The sequence below is a fragment of the Bos javanicus genome, chromosome 2 (genome assembly GCF_032452875.1).
Source record: "Bos javanicus breed banteng chromosome 2, ARS-OSU_banteng_1.0, whole genome shotgun sequence".
Classification (NCBI taxonomy): domain Eukaryota; kingdom Metazoa; phylum Chordata; class Mammalia; order Artiodactyla; family Bovidae; genus Bos; species Bos javanicus.
In genome coordinates this window covers 88,513,138-88,539,049 of record NC_083869.1, presented here as the reverse complement: position 1 = coordinate 88,539,049, position 25,912 = coordinate 88,513,138, and the positions used below count along the sequence as shown (strand labels likewise).

Sequence of the window (25,912 nt, the reverse complement as noted above, 5' to 3'; positions counted from 1 at the left end):
GACCCTCTGTAATATAATAGGGAGTGGTAAAGACAGTAGCAGATTGAAAGGACATGTCATATTTGAAGGAGGCAGTCACTGTTTACCACCCACCAGTTATAAAATGAAGGCAACATTTAGCCAAACTTTCAGATTTTTCAAGGGACATCAGATATATCAGATTTTTATGTATCGTTTCTCAATTTACCAATGTTGACAACAAATTAAATTTATTTTTAAAACATGTATCAAATTAAATGTATGCATAGGCCAAATTTGGGCTGTGGGCCACATATGTGCTATTTTTTTACTAAAAGGTAAAATGAATGGATACTGGAAATCTTAAAATTGGTTCCTGTGAGGAATTTAATGGAAAGGAATGGGAGAGGGATGATGATTTTAACAAGTTTTTTTGTTGTTGGAATTTGAATTGGATCCCATCTGATATTTTTTGAGAGATTCCAATAAATGTTTTAATTCTTTTCAATTTTTCTTGGTTTTGGACAGGTGTTTTTTGGTGTGTTTTAATAAGCTTCTACCAAAACTGGACATTGAGAGGAATGAACTTCACATGAGGTATGGAACTCTAGCATATAATTTTGCCCGCCAAATGCCCGATAAAACAAGATTAGAGGATAAAACTATTTGGGAATTTGAAAGCTTATTTTTTGACTAATCTTCCTAGTTAAGTGACACTTGTAGCATATGATTTAAACATGTACATGGCAAAATCCAAGCTTTAGCGAAATACAAATTGCTACATGTCAGGACCTTAAGAATTATCTTTAACACTCAGTGAACTCTCAAATGCAATGATTTGGCTGACCATATTTGCATGCATTGTACTTTACCTACTATGAAGAGGATGGGAAATATCAGTTAGAAACATAATAAATCTTCCACAAAATACTTGGAAGCCAAATCCAGCAACATACAATAAAGAATTAAACACCTTGACAAAGTAGAATTTGTCCCAGCAATGCAAGATTGTTTTCACATTTTTTTTTTCAGCAAGGTTACAATCTTTATTAAATTTCTATTCTGCTTTACCTTAGTAATAAAATCAAAAGGAAATATAAATTAACACTTGAATCATTATAAGCTGAATACATCAGAGCATTCCTATGCAGCATTTCTCAATCTTTGTCACAGAAGTTCAATTAACATTATAATCCATATCAATAGAATAAAAAGCAAAAATTACTTGATCGTATTAGTAGACCCAGAGACAGCATTTGAAAGAACTCAACAAAATAGAACCTCAATAGGTTCTTCCACCTGATAAAGGACATCTGTGAAAAACCCATAACTAACATCATTTTTAATGGAAAGATTGAATATTTGCCCCCTAAGAACACAAGCATGGTAAAGATGTCTTTTACCATTTCTAACTGACTTTGTGCTTCCCTTGTGGATCAGATGGCAAAGAATCTGCCTGCAGTGTAGGAGACCTGGGTTTCATCCCTGGGTCAGGGAGATCCCCTGGAGAAGGAAATGCCTACTCACTCCAGTATTCTTGCCTGGAGAGTTCCATGGACAGAGAAGCCTGCTGGGCTACAGACCATGAGATTGCAAAGAGTTGGACATGACTGAGGTACTAACACACAACAATCAACATTGTACTAGAGGCTTAAGCAGAGACAGATAAGAAAAAGAGGTAAAAGCCATCCATATTGGAAGGGAAGAAGTAATACCATGCAGATGATGTGATCTTGTATATCAAAAGTCCTAAGGAATACACTAAAAAATAATAGAAATAATAAAGTTCAGCAAGGTTGCAAGATGTAAGATCAATATACAACAATTAATTGTATTGCTCTACACTAGCAATGAATAATCTAAAAATGAAATTAAAAAAATAATTCCACTTATAATAGCATCAAAAAGAATAAAATATTTAGGGATTGGGGGCAGGAGAAGGGGATGACAGAGGATGAGATGGCTGGATGGCATCACTAACTCGATGGACGTGAGTTTGAGTGAACTCCAGGAGTTGGTGATGGACAGGGAGGCCTGGCGTGCTGCAATTCATGGGGTCGCAAAGAGTCAGACACGACTGAGCAACTGAACTGAACTGAACTTAATAAATAAAGTAAAAACTTGTATACTGAAAGCTATAAAACATTGCTGAAAGAGATTAAAGACCTACATAGCACTAGGTATTCACTCTGGCCCGTCTTGCTTCAGCTCTCCTTCCCTCTGAGACAAAGGTGCTGTTACCAGGAGGGGAGAGATCTTATGCTTAGAAGGAACAAAATCAGCTCAGACCTAATCCTCAGGGCTTCTACACATTGGGACCCTATACTGCCCCAATAGGTAGTGACACCCACTGAGCATAGGACAATCCCCAGCTTACACATGGCTCTGTTTCTAGCCTCTCCATCTCCAGCCCCAGGAAAGTGATAGCTACCATTGAGAGAGCTAATTCTTAGGTAGGTTGATAAGGAGTCCAGGGCCCTCAAGGAAAAGAAAAAGGGGTCCAGGGTTCTCAAGGTAAAAGGGACAAACGTTTTTTCTATATTGCTTTGTCCTAGCTTAGTCACATCAGACGTTTTTTCTTAAACTCTGAGTTGTTATGACAACCATCTTCAAGACTAACTTTCTTTAAGCCCAGAGTTTATGATTATACAAGAAAACAGCTCATTTTGCTCAAAGGTATGTTTTTCCTTAAGTGAAGTGAAGTTGCTCAGTCATGTCCAACTCTTTGTGACCCCATGGACTGTAGCCTACCAGGCTTCTCCGTCCATGGCATTTTCCAGGCAAGAGTACTGGAGTGGGTTGCCATTTCCTTTTCCAGAGTATCTTCCCGACCCAGGGATTGAACCCGGGTTTCCCGCATTGTAGGCAAATGCTTTACCATCTTTGTTTTTCCTTAAGCTCTGTACTAATGATTATATGCACTGGTCATAGCAAATACCCTCTTCCAACAACACAAGAGAAGATGGTACACATGGACATCACCAGATGGTCAACACCGAAATCAGATTGATTATATTCTTTGCAGCCAAAGATTGAGGAGCTCTATACAGTCAACAAAAACAAGACCAGGAGCTGACTGTGGCTCAGATCATGAACTCCTTATTGCCAAATTCACGCTGAAATTGAAGAAAGTAAGGAAAACCACTAGACCATTCAGGTATGACCTAAATCAAATACCTTATGATTATACAGTGAAAGTGAGAAATAGATTTAAGGGACGAGATCTGATAGAGTGCCTGATGAACTATGGACGGATGTTCATGACATTGTACAGGAGACAGGGATCAAGACCATCCCCACGGAAAAGAAATGCAAAAAAGCAAAATGGCTGTCTGAGGAGGCCTTACAAATAGCTGTGAAAAGAAGAGAAGCAAAAAGCAAAGGAGAAAAGGACAGATATACACATCTGAATGCAGAGTTCCAAAGAATAGCAAGAAGAGATAAGAAAGCCTTCCTCAGTGATCAATGCAAAGAAATAGAGGAAAACGACAGAATGGGAAAGACTAGAGATCTCTTCAAGAAAATTAGAGATACCAAGGGAACATTTCATGCAACAATGGGCTTGATAAACGACAGAAATGGTATGGACCTAACAGAAGCAGAAGATATTAAGAAGAGGTGGCAAGAATACACAGAAGAACTGTACAAAAAAGATCTCACGACCGAGATAATCATGATGGTGTAATCACTCACCTAGACCCAGACATCCTGGAATGTGAAGTCAAGTGGGCCTTAGAAAGCATCACTACGAACAAAGCTAGTGGAGGTGATGGAATTCCAGTGGAGCTATTTCAACTCCTGAAAGATGATGCTGTGAAAGTGCTGCACTCAATATGCCAGCAAATTTGGAAAACTCAGAGTGGCCACAGGACTGGAAAAGGTCAGTTTTCATTCCAATCCCAAAGAAAGGCAATGCCAAAGAATGCTCAAACTACTGCACAATTGCATTCATCTCACACGCTAGTAAAGTAATGCTCAAAATTCTCCAAGCCAGGCTTCAGCAGTACGTGAACCGTGAACTTCCAGATGTTCAAGCTGATTTTAGAAAAGGCAGAAGAACCAGAGATCAAATTGCCAACATCCACTGGATCATGGAAAAAGCAAGAGAGTTCCAGAAAAACATCTATTTCTGCTTTATTGACTATGCCAAAGCCTTTGACTGTGTGGATCACAATAAACTGTGGAAAATTCTTCAAAAGATGGGAATACCAGAGCACTTGACCTGCCTCTTGAGAAACCTATATGCAGGTCAGGAAGCAACAGTTAGAACTGGACATGGAACAACAGACTGGTTCCAAATAGGAAAAGGAGTACGTCAAGGCTGTATATTGTCACCCTGCTTATTTAACTTCTATGCAGAGTACATCATGAGAAACGCTGGACTGGAAGAAGCACAAGCTGGAATCAAGAATGCCGGGAGAAATATCAATAACCTCAGATATGCAGATGACACCACCCTTATGGCAGAAAGTGAAGAGGAACTAAAAAGCCTCTTGATGAAGGTGAAAGAGGAGAGTGAAAAAGTCGGCTTAAATCTCAACATTCAGAAAACTAAGATCATGGCATCTGGTCCCATCACTTTATGGGAAATAGATGGGGAAACAGTAGAAACAGTGTCAGACTTTATTTTGGGGGGCTCCAAAATCACTGCAGATGGTGACTGCAGCCATGAAATTAAAAGATGCTTACTCCTTGGAAGAATAGTTATGACCAACCTAGATAGCATATTTGGAGAAGGAAATGGCAACCCACTCCAGTGTTCTTGCCTGGAGAATCCTATAGATGGAGAAACCTGGTGTGCTGCAGTCCATGGGGTCGCACAGAGTCAGACACGACTGAAGCGACTTAGTAGTAGTAGTAGTAGTAGTAGATAGCATATTGAAAAGCAGAGACATTACTTTGCCAACAAAGGTCCGTCTAGTCAAGGCTATGGTTTTTCCAGTGGTCATGTATGGATGTGAGAGTTGGACTGTGAAGAAAGCTGAGCGTTGAAGAATTGATGCTTTTGAACTGTGGTGTTGGAGAAGACTCTTGAGAATCCCTTGGACTGCAAGGAGATCCAACCAGTCCATTCTGAAGGAGATCAGCCCTGAGATTTCCTTGGAAGGAATGATGCTAAAGCTGAAACTCCAGTACTTTGGCCACCTCATGCGAAGAGTTGACTCATTGGAAAAGACTCTGATGCTGGGAGGGATTGGGGGCAGGAGGAGAAGGGGACGACAGAGGATGAGATGGCTGGATCTCGACTTGAGAGGGTTTCTCCGAGTCGATGGCATCACTGACTCGATGGACATGAGTTTGAGTGAACTCTGGGAGTTGGTGATGGACAGGGAGGCCTGCCGTGCATGAGGTTGGAAAGAGTTGGACAGGACTGAGCGACTGAACTGAACTGAACTGACTGAAAGACCTCACCAGAGCTACTCCCATAATTTACATTTTAAATTAACAGGATTAGCCAGAAGGTTTAATCCAGAGACTGTCCTCAGGCAGGATACATTATTGTTACATAATCGTAAAGAATATAGAAGGAAAAAAAGTTTGTCCTTTCTTCCTCCTTGAGAATTCCAGACCCCTCTCTCCTTGGGGACCCCTAGACTTCTTATCAACTTGCCTAGGAAATGACTCTCTCATAATGAAAGGACATCTTTTTGGGGTGTTAAAGCAATAAAGGCAATATGAATATCAAGTAAAATAGACTTCAGAACAAAGAATAGTTGTACAAGATGTTACCTTTAGTTATTTTTAGGGGAACTTGAGCAAATGATATATGGGATCTCTCTGTTATTACTTCTACAACTGCTTGGATGTAAGTTCAATTTAAAAAAAAATTTCATTGGGCTAATTTTTATCTTACTGCAGGCAATAGTTTTGCCAGTTGTTTGCTATCACATAACATAAGTCACCATATTTCAAGGGTTCAATTTAATTGTAATTGAATTAATATTCTGGATTCCCCACACTGCCACCAGCCTCCGAAATCCATCTAGGCATTTTTTTGCAGAGGAAAGGAAATGTCATTATTCCTTTTATGTGAAGAAAGTCCTTACTTACCAGAGAATGAAAGCAAAAGAAAGCAAAGAGAATCACATCTTAGTTTTAGTCCCTGAGGTCCTGGGCCACCTTTGTTTCTGGGAATTACCTCACTAGCCTTTTTTAAGAACAACTTTTTCATATTTTATTAAAATGCATGAATTTTATATATATTATTTATATTTTATATATATTACTTTTTTTGACTCCATGGCATGCAGGATCTTCCCCAACCAGGGATCTCAAACCCTTGCCCCCTACATTGGGAGTGTGGAGTCTTGCCAAGAAAGTCCCTGCTTAGTGAATTTTTAAATTTATAACTTAATTTTTAGAAAAGTTTTATATTTACAGAAAAACTGAATGGAAAGTGTAGAGAGTTCCCATATTCCCCCTCCCCACAACTCTAGTTTTATTATGGTAGTAATTACATCTTCCATTACAATGGTATATTTGTTACAATTGATGAGCCAATAGTGTTAATTACTTGTTTGTAGTTTTATTATGGTTCAACTTTTGTCTGTTATATTTGTGGATTTTGTTAGATATATATGTCATGTGTCCACCATTGTAGTAACAAACTGTATAGTTTCACTACTCTAAATATCTCCTATACTCCAGTTATTTTATCCTTCCTTTCCTCCCTCCCCCAGAACTATTGGAAATCTCTGTTCTTTCTGTTGTCTCTATAGTTTTGCCCTTTCCAGTATGTCATGTAGTTGAAATCATCTAGTATGTAGGCTTTTCAGATTAACTTTTTTCACTTAGCAATATGTATTCAAGTTTCCTCCATGTTTTTTTTTTGTGGCTTAATAGCTCATTTCTTTTTATTGCTGACTAATCCATTGTATTGCTGTACCACAGATTCTTTATCCATTTACTTATTGAAGAACATCTTGATTGCTTCCAAGTTTTGGCAATTATGAATAAAACTACTATAAATACTTGTGTAGAGGTTTTTGCATGGACGTCAATTTTCCAAGTAATTTCGGTAAATACCAAGGCATATAGGGTTGATGGATCATATGCTAAGAGTATGTTTAGTTTTGTAAGAAGCTGCCAACTGTCTTCCAAAATGACTACTATTTTTGCATTCCTACTAGCAGTGAATGAGAATTCCTGTTGCTCGACATTCTCACCAGCATTTGGTATCGTCGGTGTTTTGGCTTTTAGCCATTCTAATAGACGTGTAATGGCATCTCATTGTTTCGTTTTGCAATTCTCTGATGACATATGTTGAGTGTCTTTCCATATGCTTACTTGCCATGTTTTTTTTTTTTTTTCTTATTGCTGAGTTGTAAGAGTTCTATATACATTTTGGATACAAATCCTTTACCAGATATGTATTTGGCAAAGATTTTCTCCCAGCCTATGGATTGTCTTTCATTCTGTTAATAGTGTCTTTCACAATGAAGAAGTTTTAAATTTTAGTGAAATCCAACTTATTAATTTTTTCTTTCATGAACTGTTTCTTAAAAGTCATTGCCAAACCCAAGGTCACCTAGACTTTCTTGTATGTTATCTTCAAGGAATTTTACTGTTTTACATTTTACATATATGACTATGATATCTTTTGAGTTAATTTTTGTGTCAGGTATAAGATCTGTGTATAAATTCATTTTTTAAATATATGGATATACAGTTGTGCGGGCACCGTTTGTTGAAAAGATTATCTTTTCTCCATTGTATTGTCTTGATCCTTTGTCAAAGAATATTTTGACTATATTTGTGTTGTTCTATTTCTGGGCTCTTCGTCCCATTCTATTGAGCTTGTCAATAGCTTTTTAATAATTTCCCTTAATTTCTTATGCTGATTTGAGTTGAATTTTTATCAGTTCCTGCTGAAATATCACTGATTAATTCAAACACTTGGTACATGCCAAGCACTGTGCTAATCTCTTTACATAAATTTAACCACAGCAGTCTTTTGAAATAAACGAGGAAACTTGGGGTTTGCCAGTTTAAGTAACATGTTCAAAATCATACCACTTATAAGTGATCCAGACTCTGCCTGTCTATATTGTATTATCTGTCAAAGAGGACCTTGTTACTCCTTACTCGGACTATTACAATTGCTCTAATAGTCTTTCTTCTGCTAATTACTGCCTTTAACTGGGAAGCCCAATTATACTATAGTTGTCTTCTAAATTAAATACTGAGTTCTCAGCCAACATTTAAAGCCTGACCTACTTCTCCAGCTTTTTCCCCCCAGTATTCTTACTTGCTCAGTTGGACTGCTCTATGATTTTATATTACCCTCTCTGCTTTAATATGTCAGTATGTGACCTAACCTATTCCTATACTTGCTACATCTCCAAGTATTAAAATTCCTTTTGTCAAAATTCATCTCAAATGACTCTTCTCCCTTGACCCTTCTCCATTTTGTATCCCAACTTCACACTAAAATTGGAATTGAGAACTTTCTCCTTAAAATAACCAAAGCATTTCTTTTAAACCTCACTTATGGCACATCTATATGCCTTGTGTTTAGTTATGTGAATTTAATTTATTGTTACTACTAGACCACCACCTCCTCGACAGCTTGTCTAGTATATAGAACCTGGCATTCATTTAAAAATATTCGTTGAGTATATAATATCTATACCAAGAATCGCACTGAATGCTGGAGTGGCAAAGATAAAAGACATGGCCACTGCCTTAAGAAAAAAAAAAAAGTACAGAGTAGTAGAAGCCAGATCAGAAGGCAGTTGAAAGTGAAGGTCGCTCAGTTGTTTCCAACTCTTTGTGACCCCATGGACTATAGTCCATGGTATTCTCCAGGCCAGAATACTCGAGTGCGTAGCCTTTCCCTTCTCCAGGGGATTTTCCCAATCCAGGGAAGCCCAGGTCTCCCGCATTGCAAGTGGATTCTTTACCAGCTGAGCCACCAGGGAAGCAGTTACTTTTCTGTAATTTAAGTTCTGTTTTGAAAGTAAACCTCTCATACTGTGTGATGGAGTATGGAGTGTGGAGTACTTAATACAGTTTGAGTTTGGGAAGGAGAGAAGACTTATCAGAGGACAACAGATAAGAGTTAGGATCTTGACTAGCAATATATGGAATAGCAGAAAGGCCTAAGAGATCATAACACATTTGGTGTGCATGTAGTTCAGATTAGCTATACCATAGTGATTGAGTTAAAGGATGGCAAAGAATGACGCCAAAGAAGCAGAGAAGGGCTGCATGCTGAGGAAATGTCTGAGTCTTGCAAAAAAGGAAGCATGAAGGACATGAAATTCAGTATAAGGTTTCAAACAAGGATCTGTCATGATCTCATTCATGCAGATGGATCATGCTGACAGTTATGTGGGTAATAAATCGGAATTGGCTGAGACTAATGACAGGAAGGAAGACCAGCTAGCAGAATGTTACAGTAGTCTAGGCTGTATAGTATTTGGATCTGAATAGTCCAAGGAGCAGAGAAGGCAATGGCACCCCACTCCAGTACTCTTGCCTGGAAAATCCCATGGACGGAGGAGCCTGGTGGGCTGCAGTCCATGGGGTTGCTAGAGTCGGACACAACTGAGCGACTTCACTTTCACTTTTCACTTTCATGCATTGGAGAAGGAAATGGCAACCCACTCCAGTGTTCTTGCCTGGAGAATCCCAAGGACAGGGGAGCCTGGTAGGCTGCTGTCTATGGGGTTGCACAGAGTCGGACACGACTGAAGCGACTTAGCAGGCAGCAGCAGCAGTCCAAGGAGAAAAGAGGACTTAATTTGAGAGATGTTTAGGAGATAGAATTTATATTGCTTCTCGGCCTTTTGGCTAAGATCAAGTGTGGAATGTATAAGACTTGGTGATGGGATAGTGTAATTCTTTAAGATCTCAAGTTCTCTATACCTGGGGATTCATCTAAGCAGTATCTTTGTCCTGATATTTTGAAGAGATACTCCTTCCTAATCTACTGTATAAATTACTAGAATCCATCTCCCTCCTCATCACCAATAGCCTCCTGGCCAAAAGAGCCTCTATTGCCAAAGGAACTTGCTGAGGAGGTTCTGCCTTATTATCAGAGTCCGCTTCTAGTAGATAAAAGAGCTCCTGCTCACATTGCCAAACTTGAACGAGATATACTCTGAAAATGAAAATTAGAACTTAGATTTTTTTGAAATAATGTTGAAAGATAGGTACTTAGATATATCATGTGTTAAATGTCCCTTTTATGGTCTACTCTAGGAACATGAAACTGTTTATGCCACTTCGGTGACAAGTTCTAAACATCCTCCTCTTTTAAAAAAAACTTCAAATTCAGTTGAAGTCTTCTTATATATATACTGATTGAATAACGGAGTAGGGAATGGTTCACCTCACCAAGAAGTAATATTTTATTGCTGACATTCCTGAGAACTGCTGTCACATAATGACAATGGTAATAAAAAAGTAGACCTATTTTTAGTTGGTTTTATTATTGTCGAACACGACTGAGCGACTGATCTGATCTGATCTGATTATTGTCTTTAAATTTTTCTTTCAGCTAATGCATCCCATATTATATGCTCTCAGAGCTGATAGTTTCCTCTCTCCCCTCTGCCCCAGTTAGTACACCACTGCCTACATCTGAGTTAGAAGTTGTGAAATGGAAATCAGAGATACATTGTGAGACAGGGAAAATTACTGAAGGAAAGAAACTTGGACATAAATTTATGTTCTTCATTTCACCAACAAAATGATCTGGGCTGATAACAACTTCTCTGAGCTTCAGTTTTCCCATTATTAAAACAGGGTTTAAATACCTATTTTGTTGTGGATTAAATAATGTAAACTTTCTGTGCTCAGTCGTGTCTGACTCTTTGCAACCCTATGGACTGTACTCCACCAGAGTCCTCTTTCCATGGGATTTTCCCAGCAAGAATACTGGAGTAGATTGCCATTTCTTTTCCTTGGGATCTTCCCAACCCAGGCATCAAACCTAGGTCTCCTGTATTGCTGGCAGATTCTTTATCCCTGAGCCACCCGGGGAATAATGTATTTAAAGTATCTGACACTTAGCAAATATTCTCAACAATATTAATTCTCTCCTATTTTCATATTTTATAGCTTCCCAAGATATTTTGAATATATTTTTTATGTTTGAGAAATTTCCAATCTTAATGTTAAAGTGCTGCTTCTCCAAGGTAAGCTCTGAAAACGAAATTTCCAGACTCTCATAGTAAAGGGACAGACATGTGACCTAGGCTTCAACATTCAGCACACCTTCATAGACTTTGATTTGGAAGTTAGCAGCTTTGAGGAAGCCAAGATTCTGTTTGGAAATCAATTTGCTGATAAAGGCATATGACATTTGGGGGTGGCAGTGCTTGTTAGGCTAAATTCCTAGGGCAGAAGTCACTTTGGTGGGAGTGGGAGTGGCAGCAGTTGCTTTTAGTGTTTGTTGCTGCAGAAGTATGTAGTACTCTGACTTCCTCATTGGGCCAGTTAAACTTCCTTTCTGCTAATTCAGTAAGAATTAGCATATGTTACTTGCCACAGTGAGCCTTAACTGATACATATTTCATCATTAGTATTGCTTCCTTTGAGTAGCAGGTTAAGCAGAATGTCAAGGAAGAGGCAATAGTGTAATTTATAATCACCTTAAATAAAAGTACATAATTCTGGAAAGTATATCCCAGAAAAGTTTTGTGAACTATAATTGGAGATTGAGGAATATAGCTTTTGAGGAAATTACATATAATATTAGAATACTTTTGTCAAGTGTTTTTCTCTGTAGCTCTTGGAAATAGTTAAGAGAACTTAGGCTTTCATGTCCCTCAAAGAAATTCTTTCAGAACCAGTTTATAAAGAAAATTTAATCCCTGGATACTGATTCTGCAAAGCAGTCTCAGGTGAGTTCATCAATTCTGTCAAAGCCAGAATCAAAATAAATCAGGCATTATATGGCATATTAAATTTCTGGAGCTCAACTTATTTCCCTTAATCTCTTAGCAGCAGTAACAGTGGCAGCTCTCACTCATTGCAGTGGGGAAGTAACAAAGCAAGAGAAAAATTGCTGTTGCAAAATGAAGCACATCAACGCATTTCCATCTAATGCATTATGGTTCATGAATCTCCTAGGAGCCAGAAAAACACAGTGAAGTCTTTAAAAGCGAATCCAGATGTCAGTCATCACCACGGCAGTGCTTTAATTATCAAAAAACAAAGAAATAACTCCTTAGGTACATTCTAAGCAGGTGTTCCTTCACAGAAAACAGAATAGCTGAAGAAACAGCTGTGGCATTCTATCTGCTTCAAGAGGAAAGGGAACTGCGACCTAAATAACAGAGACTTTCCGACGGAGCAAAGATAAATCACAATTATCAGAATTTTGCAAGTATTAACATATAACATGATGACTAATTAATATTAATTACTCCATTTTCCAGATGAGAAAACTGAGTGCCTTATATGACAAACATTTCTAATTCAAAGTCTGTCAGTCTTCGACAAGTTTACCACAAAATGAATTGATTTTGCAAGACCTTTTAACTATCATAGGACACGAAGTGATTTTCTAGAAAACATTTGTGTGTTTTACACAAATAATCCATTTTCATCTTGGAAAATATAAAGGTGAACAAAAAGGAAACTTTTAAACCATCTCTAATAACTGCTATTTCAAACTGGGATTTTAAAGCTGGGCCCATGGTTGACTTCAGGGAATCTGTGAATCTCTGAAACCAAACAAACAAAAAGACCATGTGCATTTTTCTAGGGTGAGGGTATATATACCTTCATCAGTTTCTCAAATTGTCATTCAAAAATTATGAACTACCTCCATCCTTCTGGACTTTATGTATGGGACTGGAGGAACAAAGATGCTGTCCACAAGTCACAGCCTGAGAAGGAAGGTGGCCTTCATCTAAAATTTTATGTTGGCCAAAACAAGTAGTAATTTCTAAAATTTGACTTGGCTTTTGTGCAGTAAATTGTGGAAAGTTAGGAATATTTCCTTTTCTCCTTAAGGGTTTTATTTATTTATTTATTGACTTATAAGTTGATTTACAATGTTGTATTAGTTTCTGGCATACAGCAAAGTGATTCAGGTATATGTATATATATATATATAATATATACACTCTTTTTCATATTCTTTTCCATTATAGTTTATTTGAAGGCATTGAGTATAGTTCCATGTGCTATACAGCAGGTCCTTGTTGCTTACGTATTTTATATATAGTAGTGTGTATATGTTAATCCCAAACTCCTAGTTTATCTCCTCCTCCCCATCTCCTTTGGTAAAAATAAGTTTGTTTTCTATGTCTGTGATTCTGTTTCTGTTTTGAAAATAAATTCATTTGTATGCGACCCCATAGACGGCAGCCCACCAGGCTCCCCCGTCCCTGGGATTCTCCAGGCAAGTGCATTGGAGTGGGTTGCCATTTCTTTCTCCAATGCATGAAAGTGAAAAGTGAAAGTGAAGTCGCTCTGCCATGCCCGACTCTTAAAAACACCATGGACTGCAGCCTTCCAGGCTCCTCCATCTATGGGAGTTTCCAGGCAAGAGTACTGGAGTGGGGTGCCATTGCCTTCTCCATCATTGTTTTAGATTACACATATGATTGACATCTTATGATATTTATCTTTCTCTGGTGGACTTACTTCTCTTAGTATGTTCATCTCTAGGTCCATTCATGTTGCTACAAATGGCATTATTTCATTCTTTTTTATGGCTGAATAATATTCAACTGTATATACCACATCTTTATCTATTCATTTGTTGATGGACATTCAGATTGCTTCTGTCTTGGCTATTATAAATAGTGCTGCAGTGAACACTGGAGTGAACATTGGAACATTGGAGTATCCCAATGCACTGATCCATATAGCAGTTTGGAATCTCTTATCTGGTCTGCCTGTGAGTGTAAATGTATACTATATAGTTCAGTTCAGTTCAGTTCAGTCGCTCAGTCATGTCCGACTCTTTGCGACCCCATGAATCGTAGCACGCCAGGCCTCCCTGTCCATCACAAACTCAGAGTTCACTCAGACTCACGTCCATTGAATCAGTGATGCCATCCAGCCGTCTCATCCTCTGTCGTCCCCTTCTCCTCTTGCCCCCAATCCTTCCCAGCATCAGAGTCTTTTCCAATGAGTCAGCTCTTCTCATGAGGTGGCCAAAGTACTGGAGTTAAGTATATATATATATATAAATGAATCACTTTGCTGTATACCTGAAACTAACACAACATTGTAAATCAACTATACTTCAATGAAAATGAATCACTATCAAAAAATCTAATGAATTAAACTCATACATGTGTTAAATTAAGGCTCTCAAACATTCAAGCACAATTCTTGTTCTTTTTACAATTGAAATTAGCACCTTAGGTCTAACATCTAACCTTCTTAACTTTTCTGATTTAGATGTTAGACCTAAGGTGTTAATTTCAACTGTAAAAAGAATAAGAATTGTGCTTGAATGTTTGAGAGCCCTAATTTAACACATGAATGAGTTTAATTCATTAGATTTTTTGATAGTGATTCATTTTCATTGAGGTATAGTTGATTTACAATGTTGTGTTAGTTTCAGGTATACAGCAAAGTGATTCATATATATATATATATTTTTTTTTTCTTTTCAGATTCTTTTCCCATATAGGTTATCACAAAATATTGAGTATAGTTCCCTGGGCTATAGAGTCTGTCTTGTTATTAATTCATTAGATTTTTAATAGTTATAAATCTTAGGTTTTGCCTGTTGAATTGTTTGTCTGCCTTGTCAGTTGGGTAAAGTAGCTCAGATAATCAGATATCTTAAATGGGTTATTATGGTTTAAAAGACTTAATTTTTTTGTAAATGAGGAGTTATCTTTTTAAGGAATCATAATCTGTTGAACTTATGAATTAATTGAACATTAAGCAAGGAATGAATAAAAGTGATTTATAATGTATTTTTATGTCCCACAGTATTGATAATGATGAAAAAGTCTGACCATATCAAGTATTAGAAAGATGAAGATCTCTTTGCTTGAGGGAACGCAAAGTGATGGAATCCTTTGAGACACAATTTGACAGACCTCACAACTCAATGATTCTATTCCTAGGTATTTATCCTAGAAAGGTTCTTACATGTATACACTAAGAGATATGTTTCAAGAATGTTCATAGTAGCCTTGATCATAATATCAAAATAAAACAGAAGAACAACTGAAAACAACCCAATGTCCATTGACAGCAAATGGATATGTAAATTATTGGTTTTTCAAATTATGGAATATTATACAGCAGTGAAAATGAGTGGGAATAACTAAAATAAATCTCAGAAAGATAGTGTTGAGTAAAAAAGCAAATCATACCAACACAATTCTATAAAGCAATTATTCTTCAATTTAAAAATAAATTAATTGAAATAAAGAAAAAAAGCAAATCACAGATAAAGCATACTGTCATCTATGTTCAAAAACATAAAACTAAACAATATGATTTCAGCATATACACACTCATTTGTAGATAAAACTGTTATGGAAAGTGAGGATTATAAACAGAAAATAGGTAGTTGTTTCTGGAAGAGATGGTAGGGGAAGAGGATTTGATCAGGGAGAGGTTCAGAAAGCTTCAAGGGTGATAATCTTTTCCTTGAGCTGGGTTGTGGCTCCATGGATATGTATTTTATTATTCTTTGAGCCATGTATATTATTTTATGTCTCATTGTATGTGTGTATACATACATATATGCACACATTCTTTTATACATATGAGATAATTTATAATTTTAAAAAATCTGCAGATTAAAATAAAGTGAATTTATTAGATTTCTAAGTTGTGTTTCAAGTCTTAAGAAAAACCAGTTTTATACTTACGACTTGAATATATTGGATGCTATTGAAAGTGCAACAGACGTTAAGTACTGCATTACTTTTCAACCATCAAAGTCCTTTAGAACATTTCAAAACTCAGCTGGTATAGTTGATAACCTCTCTTTCTGGCTGCCCTTTCTCCCCTCTCCAATGGCATTCCTAACGTAATATCTTGATGAATCTTGGCTTTTACAAAAGATGGAAAGAGCAACTTTTGGTTTTAAACTAAACCAGCTACAAAACTCCCCTGACAAAGGGAATCTAAAGCATAGCTGTCTGCTTGAAATGGAGGGAGAGAATAATATAGGGAAATATGAAGAGGACAAGCGCAAACTAACAACTCAGATTACCTTGTTATAGATGTTCTATTACATTTTTATATAATTTTTCTTTCCATATTTAATGTTTTTCAGAATATTTAACCAAACTGATTCCTTCCCATCAGTTTATTATAAATAATATTCATTTAAAAACTCTATATCCTATTTAAACAGCATTAATAGCCAGAAGTTTTTTTTTTCCCTCCCAAAAACTTTTGATAGTTTATTTCAAATTGGTCTATTCCTGAAATTCAGTCTTCCATCCTGGCATCTGAGTCAATGAAAAAGCCTTAAATCATCCCTAGTGACTTCATAATCAAATTTCCTTCAATGAAATCCTTGTGTGGGTATTTGCTGGCTTAAAAGAAAAATCTCCCAACTACAAATTGGCCTTTAGGTTATGGGTTCTGTGCTCTTGCCTTCAGAAATTCTGCTTAGTTCTTTCCCTTCAGCAGAATTCTCTTTTCTCATGGATCTTAAGGGAACAATTAGGCAAGATATAAATTCCAGAACCACTTTGCCTGCCTTTTCTTGCATTGGACCTTCAGTTTTCCTCCCCTGTGTGTTCATTCCTTTTCTCTCTGTTCTTTTGTCGCTTTTCCTCTTAACTCCTTCCCTTTTCTGAGAGTGTAACTATTCATTTCCCAATTCCCCAAAGAAACATACAAGACTTAGTATTTGTTGCTGATTTGCCCCATGTTTCTGCTGCTTGTCTCCAGTCCCTTTTCAGTTTGTTTCTTCATCTCCCGCCTCATTCCAAACATAATTTTATGCCCTTTACCAAACACATTTTCTTCTGGTTTTATTCCTTTTTAAACTTTAATTCTCCTTTTCTTAGTCACTATTTACAAAGGCTTCACCTGGGATAAAAGCAATAGATTTGATCTCAAAGTTCTCATTTAGTATTTTCTCATGAAGAAGTAATTATTATCCACATTTTACAAATGGCTAAAAGAAGGAGCGAAAGGAAAATATATTGCCTTAAACCATGTGTTAAGTCTGTTAGAAAGCCAAACTAGATTAGAGACCAGTTGTCCCCACATCTACCACCTGGTGCCCTTATCACCTGAACCTTTATATTTTTTTCAAGAGGGGACCTAAGAACCATCTGCAGTCTTGTTGCTTCTCTTCTCCAAACTGAGGATTCACAGACTGAGGAGACATGGCCCAGGAATCTCCATTTTAACAACTCCCAAGGTCCTTCTTAGGCAAGGTAAAATTTTAAAAAGCCACAACTCTGGCTCTGCTTCCTAAAAATAGTGAGGGAATTAATCATTTTTGTGCACATACTGTGTGTCTGATGCTATGCTCTAATTTTACATACACATGCCATTAGTTGATTTACTCCTATAAAAACCCTTTGAGGTAGGTTTTCTAATATCTACTTTATAGGAGAGAAACTGAGATTTGAGTTGGAAAACTGCCCAAGGCTACTTAGCTGGTAACTGAAAGAGGCAGTCTAGAAGAGTCCACATCTGACTTCATTACCCTGGATTTTAGGAGCTATGACATGACACATGTTTTAAATTTAGCATAAATAGCTATTAGATATAATAAATGTTACCATATGTATATAGGATTGTATTAATCTCATAGTGTGCAGCAAACAATAAAACAGACAAATTGATTAAGCACATTCAAATTTGTTTTTTCATTAAGACATAGTTGATATATAACTTTATTAGTTTCAGGTATACAACGTAATGATTCAATATTTGTGTGTGCTTGGTTGCTCAGTCATGTCTGACTCTTTGCGACTCCATAGACTGGAACCTGCCAGGTTCCTCTGTCCATAGGATTCTCCAGGCAAGAACACTGGAGTGGGTTGCCATGCCCTCCTCCAGGGGATCTTCCCCACCCAGGGATTGAACCCAGGTCTCCCGCATTGCAGACAGATTGTTAACTGTCTGAGCCACCAGGAAAGCAATTTGTATATATTATAAAGTGACCATCATAATAAGTTTAGTTAACATCTATCACCACACAGTTAAATTTTTTTTTCTCATAATGAAAACTTTTAAGTTCTACTGTCTTAGCAGCTTTCAGATATACATTACAGTATTCTTAACTATAGTCACCATGCTATATATTACATTCCCAGGACTTATTTACTTTATAATGAGAATTTTGTAACTTTTGACCACTTTCACCCATTTCACCCATCCACATCCCCCCCCACTCCCCCGGCAACCACCAATCTGTTCCCTGTATCTATGAGTTTAACGTGTTTTTTAGATTCTACATACAAGTAAGATATTAGTTTTTCTCTGTCTCACTTACTTAGCATACCTCAAGGTTCATTCATGTTGCTATATATGGCAGACTTTCTTTTTTATGGTTGAATAATATTCATACATATATATTTGTATAATAGAATATTACATATATCACATTTTTTATGCATTCATCTATTGATGAATATTTAGGTTGGTGGCTCAGAGGTTAAAGCGTCTGCCTGGAATGCGGGAGACCTGGGTTCGATCCTTGGGTCGGGAAGATCCCCTGGAGAAGGCAATGGCACCCCACTCCAGTACTCTTGCCTGGGGAGAATCCCATGGAGGGAGGAGCCTGGTGGGCTGCAGTCCATGGGGTCGCAAAGAGTCAGACACAACTGAGTGACTTCACTTTCACTTTTCACTTTCTTTCCATATATCTTGGCTGTTGTAAACAATGATGCAATGAATATGGAGGTGTGTGTATCTTTCTTGAGTTAGTGCTTTCATTTCCTTAAGATAAATACGCAGAAGTGGAGTTGCTAGATCATATGGTAGTTCTGTTTTTAGTTTTTTGAGGCACGACTATACTGCTTTCCATAATGGCTGCACTAATTTACATTCCTACCAGCAGTACACAAGGGTTCCCTTTTCTCCATATCTTCCCTAACACTTATTATTTCTTATCTTTTTGATAATAGTTATTCTAACAAGTGTGATATCTCATTGTGGTTTTCATTTCCATTTCCTTGGTCATTAGTCATGTTAAGCATGTTTTTATGTTCGAGTTGGCCATCTGTTTGTCTTCTTTGGAATAATGTTCATTCAGATCCACTTTTCAAATGAATTTATTTGCTATTGAGTTGTGTGAATTCTTTATATATTTTGTCTTTTGAGCCCTTGTCAGAAAAATGTTTTGCAAATATTTTCTTCCACACAGTAGGTTGCCTTTTGATTTTGTTGATGGTGTCCTTTGCTGAGCAGAAGCTTTTTAGTTTGATGTAGTCCCACTTACTTGTATTTGCTTTTGTTGCCTTTGCTTTTACTGTCAAATCCAAACAAAATATCATAAAGACTGATGTTAAGGAACTTACTGCCTGTGTTTTCTAAAGTCGCTTTAGTGAGCGACTTCACTTTCACTTTTGACTTTCATGCATTGGAGAAGGAAATGGCAACCCACTCCAGTGTTTTTGCCTGGAGAATCCCAGGGATGGGGGAGCCTGGTGGGCTGCCGTCTATGGGGTCACACAGAGTCGGACACGACTGAAGCGACTTAGCGGTAGCAGCACTTGGACCATGAATGTAATAATGAGGTAGAGCAATCACTTTGAATCACTTGGAAAGTGAATATTGAGGATGGTATGAAGCGCCTGAGTCTGAATGTGCATCCATAATACCAGCCCTGAACTGCTTTCTGGATTTTATAAGAGAGAGAAATTTTTCTCTTATTTAAACCTGGTAATTTGGGGTTTCTGTGTCTCACAGTTGAACCTAATCCTAAACAGTAATTACTTCTGTTATAAAATTCTATCATGAAAAACTGTTAGTTATTTTATCATGATAAATAATGATTGTAAAAGTCAGTACAGCTGTATTTGATACCATTTCAAAAGTCTAACCCAACAATAAGAATGTGGTATTTTAATGGCGATTAATACACGTTGCCATTTTTATAGGTTCCCAGTTACAGTCATTAAAAGTCTGTTTTGTAATTAGCAATCCAACATAAGAATTGTTCATAGCACACTTCAGTTTAAAATAAACTCAAGATGAAAATGATATAAATCCATTGTTAAATGATTGTTTCTGATTCCATGGTAACCTTTTAGAGACAGTTTTGCTATGTCAGAAATAAAACTTGAGTTTTATAGGATGAGTTCTACATTGGGACAACAGAGGGACTCTCTCTTTTTCCAAAGTTTTCAACCAGGTTTCTGGCTCTGTTACACCAAGCCAAATGTCCCATATCCATATAAAGTACTCTAGCAGATTTAGGATTGGAATGCAAAAATTACATTGTAATACTGGGTAAAATGTGCTAATGGGAGGAAATCTGAACTCTTGGAGAAAGTTCAAGTGTCAGCTAAACTAGTCAAAAATTACAGTTTATCATTATAATTGGTACTTAGAAAAATGTCTTCCCAACATTATTTTTTGGATATGAAGGATATTTGAGGAATGAAGGTCAAAGTCCTGTATTTTCAATACTAGAAATTGACAAATTATTGTATCTAACTCTGTTATGGTAGACTTTTATCCAATGGTTTAAATTTTTTTTTTTTTCTTTTTTCCCTTTTCAGAGGTGCAGCATCACATGTATAGGAAATGTTGTTGTTTTCAACTTATTTCCACTGTATCTTTAGGCGATGGGGAAGTAAAGTGGGGTTGATTTGGGAACCCATAGACTCAGAGTTTGATTTAAAAAGGAGAAATTTAGTGTTTTATAACTAAAGACAAATTTCAAAGAATCTTCCCTTTCTTCCTATTATTTTTGAATGTAAGATGCATTGAACAACCCAAGTAGGGAATTGAGAAGTGGACTTTAGTGGACTTATTACAGGACTAAATTTTGGTATTTTGCATAGATAGTACTATTATTTCCCTACTTGTTCGAGTTTTTTTTTTTTTTTTAATAGGTATAACTTTAATTTTATGAACTTAAGAAGTTGGAAAAAAAAAAAAGAAGTTGGATTTCTCCCTTTTTTATTTAACGTAAGTTCAGTTGGAACCTACAGGCACTCCATGAAGCTATTAGAGCTACTGCAAAACACCACACAAGGATTCCATTCTGAGATCTCCCCTAGAGGACAAATTTAAGGAAAGCTCAATTCTAATTTTCCTCCTGTATAATACCAGGAGACCAAACTGACCCTGTTGGGATTTGATCCTTTGACTCCATGATTTCTTACCTGAGATTTGGACCATTTAATAGTGCTTTAAGTACTTTAGCAAGGCATTCTTACGCTGCATTTCTAATCAGAGAAACATAAAACAAGATCTGTCCTTAAGCTGTTTTACTTTGCCTTATAATGGTTTCCATTTCCTTTCATGAGGCATTATCTTGATAAATTGCTGTTTTTAAAGATCACCATTTGTCTGGAAAGTGTGCAATAGATCAGGCACTGAAAGTTCTTGTTGGGGTTGAGATTTTGGCCACATGTTTTGCAACCTCCCTGCCTGCTGTAGCAGTACTCCACAATATATCTGATTTGGCTCTTTGTTTCTAATTTGTACATTGACTATTAGCAAATTAGACTGGGTGGATTCACGAACAATTAAGCATAATCTTTAGCTAAACTTAGGACTAAAAAGTATAGAAGAATATTATCATACTCAAAAAAATGCACAGAGTACTCAAACTCTGTCTTTAAAACAGAAAAGAAATAGAAACAGGAAGAAATAGAACAACTCTGTAAGTCAGGTCACATTCCTTGAATTCACATGTTAATTATTCCCAATGAAAATTACTGTGGTAATTGATTTATAGAGGTGTGTTAGAATTTGAATTACTTACCTACATTTATCCCTAGAAATCTATCAGTAATTTAAATAAAACTTACATGGTAATTTATCTGTACTTACTACACTTGGAGGAACACTTAAAAAACACTACATAAACAAAAATACAAAGCAGACTCCTCACTGTGGAGTACAGGTTCCTTAGAGTGACAATAACAATTAGTATAAAAAGAGCAGTGTTGGCTCCACTGAGGACTACCATTTCCTCAAAAACAAAGGAGCAATTTGGAGGAAAACTATACAAAATACCCCCATTATAAGTAGGTTGATTGTTAAATAATGACCTGAGCTAACTTTGAAATAGCACATGGGTATAGCAATGCTACTGGCAAATGGTAAAGAAAAAAATTCTGAATTCATTTATATTTACCTGATCTTTCTTTTTGTCAAGTGAGTTTCTTACCACCAAGAAGTCATGAAAACACCTGTCAATTTTTCTACAGGATTAGACTTATACCTCTGATAGAGGATTAAAAGCTACTTTGTAATTATCAAGCACAAATCTCAAATTTGTATTTAAAAATAAAGTTAATGTCATTCCCAAAATCATGGAGAAATTTAGAACGGGTGTTTAAAATAGAAATTTAGACTACTGACTTGAAATCCCATGCTCTGACCACCAGACCACATGCCTGCCCAAGGATACTTATATTTTTTACAGAGTTATTCTTCTTTGTAATTAGATGCAATGATTAGAGTGTCTTTTGCATTACTCTGCATTTTTCTTTTAAGTCAGGGTTATAAGCCACACAGGGCACTGTCCCTTATAAAACTAAACAAGGGATTTTCAGTCTTGGAATACAATCTCTTGATATTTGTTTATAGGTTTCACACATCAAAAAAACAATGAAATCTGTAATTTTTCAAATTACAATCCTCTCATTCTCTAAGTTATGGGCCTATGAGAACTGCAAATCTTTTGAAGAGAATGTAATCTTTATGCTTACAAAATGTAGGCTTTCATATTTGGGTACAATTGCAAATCAAGGTTTTTTCCCCATAATAATCAGTTTCTCAAAGTTATGGGTTTTCCTCATTTGAAAATAAATTAATGGGAATTAAAAAATATAATTCATCTAGTTATTAAATCTTTTCAATCTTGAAAATTAAAAATCATTTCTATTCTCATTCTCCAAAAAAGCAACAACAGAAAGTACCTTATACTATAACATATTACAATTTAATTTTTTTGATTGAGGAAATAAAAATAAATAGCTGAAGCCAGTTTAATTTAAATTTAAAAAGGGAGAAAACTTTTATGTGACAGTTTATTACTTTACTTCTTTTCACAACAGACATAGATTGTGTGCTTAAATATTGAGTTTTTCTCTATCAAGTACCTGTCGAGAAAGAAAGTCCATTTTGAAACAGCCAAAACTCAAAATACTACAGATGGTTTTCTAAAGGGATTCAAATTAGATACTATTCAATGTTGCAAAAAGCTATGATAACTTTTATAGCTTTAAACACAAGTTTTAAATTAGAGATTGATATATAAGGGAACTAATTTTGCATAATCACTCATTTTAAAATAATACATTATAGTTACTAAATTATACAGTAGTTTTATGTAAAGATATACTTTTTTTTGAATTCTGTCATATAATTATTTAGAAACTGTATTCTCAAAACCATGAGTTTTGGACACAGGTTATTCTATTTTTTTCTATTAATACTTTATCTTGAGATGAAAATGTGACCATTTACATTTTTTTCCAGATATTCCTGGAGCAATATTCAGGGCAAGGGGTGGGAGTTGAGGGGTGGGTGACAATAAACACATGTAAAGCTTGTTGACCTGTATGTGAAAGGCGTGGGCTTGTTGTGAGGATGTAAAGAGTTTCCCAGAGGGCAAAGAAAGTAGAATCAGGAACACCAATGCCCATACAAAGGGAATCTTCCAAGTAGTGGTTGCCTCTTTGTCAAAACTCTAGAAAATAAGTTTAGAGAGCAGTTCTTTGTCTAATTTGCTCAGTACTGTACCACTCCACTAAGTGGCTTAGTTGTGCCTGACTTTTCGGAACCCCATGGACTGTAGCCCACCAGGCTCATCTGTCCATGGGATTCTCCAGGCAAGAATATCGGAGTGAGTAGCCATTTCCATTCAGGTGTTTGGAAGAACAAATATTTGTTGAATGAACAAAAGAGTAAATGAATGGATGAATAGAAGATGCCCTTTGGACATCTTTTAAGTCAAATTACCAAATTAACATTATTAGTCATGGGTAAATTGAAGGTAATCCCACTGATCGGTGAGTGGGATAGAAAGTACAGACACTGAAAATATTTGAGAGACAGAACCATGAATGGGATCAGGGATTCCTGAGGGAAAAACAGGTGTAAGTAATGGAAAGACCAGTGATCTACTGACATCAAAAACCTCCTCTTAAAGTTATAGATAAGGGAATTCTCTGGTGGTCCAGGTGTGAGGATTCCATGCTTCCACTGCACAAGCAAAGATGTGTGTGTTAGTGGCTTAGTCGTGTCTGACTCTTTGTGATCCCATGTACTGTAGTCCACCAAGCTCCTCTGTCCATGGGATTCTCCAGTCTAGAATACTGGAGTGGGTAGCCATTCCCTTCTCCAGGGGATCCTCCCAACCCAGGGATTGGACCTGTGTCTCCTGCATGTGCAGGCAGATTGTTTACTGCCTGAGCCACCAGGGAAGCCCCATTCAGATCAGATCAGATCAGATCAGATCAGCCGCTCAGTCATGTCCAACTCTTTGTGACCCCATGAATCGCAGCACGCCAGGCCTCCCTGTCCATCACCAACTCCTGGAGTTCACTGAGACTCACGTCCATCGAGTCAGCGATGCCATCCAGCTATCTCGTCCTCTGTATATTGCTAATATCAGATTTTTAATAATCATGGGGGAAAGTTAAAGAGCTATGCATAGGCTTATTTTACACAAATTTCAAGTCATCCTCAGCACATCTTCACATTCACTTAGATGAGGGCTGAAGAAGTCCAATAACTTAAGTTATTGGAAAAGTAACTAAATAACAGTAACCTTGATAACCCATCTGCTGTTGGCCATCTGCAGAAAAGACTTAGGTGTGGCCTAAGAGAATCAGGTGCTGGATTCAGTCTTAAGCCATTGAGGCTGTTGCAACAAAATACTATAGAGTGGGTAGTTTATACAGAACAGAAATTTATTTCTCGAAGTTCTGGAGACTGGAAGTCTGACATCAGAGTGCCTGCATGTTTGGATTCTAGGAAAGGTCCTCTTCCAGACTGCAGATTGCTCTCTGTATCCTCTTATAAAAGCACTAATCCTATTCAGGAGCCTCAATCCGCAAGACCTAATCACCTCTGAAAGGCCCCACGTCCTAATACTATCAGCTTGCGCATTAGGTTTTCAACCATGAATTTTGGGGGGACACAAATATTCAGACCACAGTAAACCCTTCAGTGATTTACCGTTTCTCTTAAAATCTAACTCCTTAACAAGTGACACATGCATATTCCTGCCTCTTCAGAGGGTTTTTTCATGTCTATTCACCTCAATGATTTAGGACTTCATAAACAAACAACCTAATAGACATTAAGTAATTAAGGTAAAATAAGTTTGAATTTTCAGTTTATCTTTTGGCACCATTACCAGTGAGGTGATGCATTCAAATAAGAGTTGATGAGAGGAAATTAGGTGACTTTTTTTCCTACTCAAAGGACATTTTCACTAAGATTGATTTGAAGTGTTTGGCATAGAAGTTAAAAAAGAAAAAAGAACCCAGCTATATATTACATACTCCTAGGAGCAGGAATTATCTCTCCATAAGTACATTTTTCATTTTCTCATGCTGCTGGTGCTGCTGCTGCTAAGTTACTTCAGTCATGTCCAACTGTGTGTGACCCCAGAGATGGCAGCCCACCAGGCTCCCTGTTCCCTGGGATTCTCCAGGCAAGAACACTGGAGTGGGTTGCCATTTCCTTTTCCAATGCATGAAAGTGAAAAGTGAAAGTGAAAGTGAAGTCACTCAGTCGTGTCTGACTCCTATCGACCCCATGGACTGCAGCCTACCAGGCTCCTCCGTCCATGGGATTTGCCAGACAAGAGTACTCGAGTGGGTTGCCATCGCCTTCTCTGTCATTTTCT

General features: G+C 37.0%; 1 protein-coding gene across 2 annotated transcripts in view; it reads left to right on the top strand.

Moving 5' to 3' along the window:
* The window catches only part of FTCDNL1 (formiminotransferase cyclodeaminase N-terminal like), an 88,097-nt gene that overhangs the window by 6,951 nt on the left and 55,234 nt on the right, over positions 1 to 25,912 (top strand). For both annotated transcript variants that reach the window (XM_061380995.1, XM_061380976.1), the window contains exon 2: positions 487 to 555. The gene's annotated coding sequence lies outside the window, so the exon portion shown is untranslated. The remainder of the gene's footprint in view (positions 1 to 486; positions 556 to 25,912) is intronic.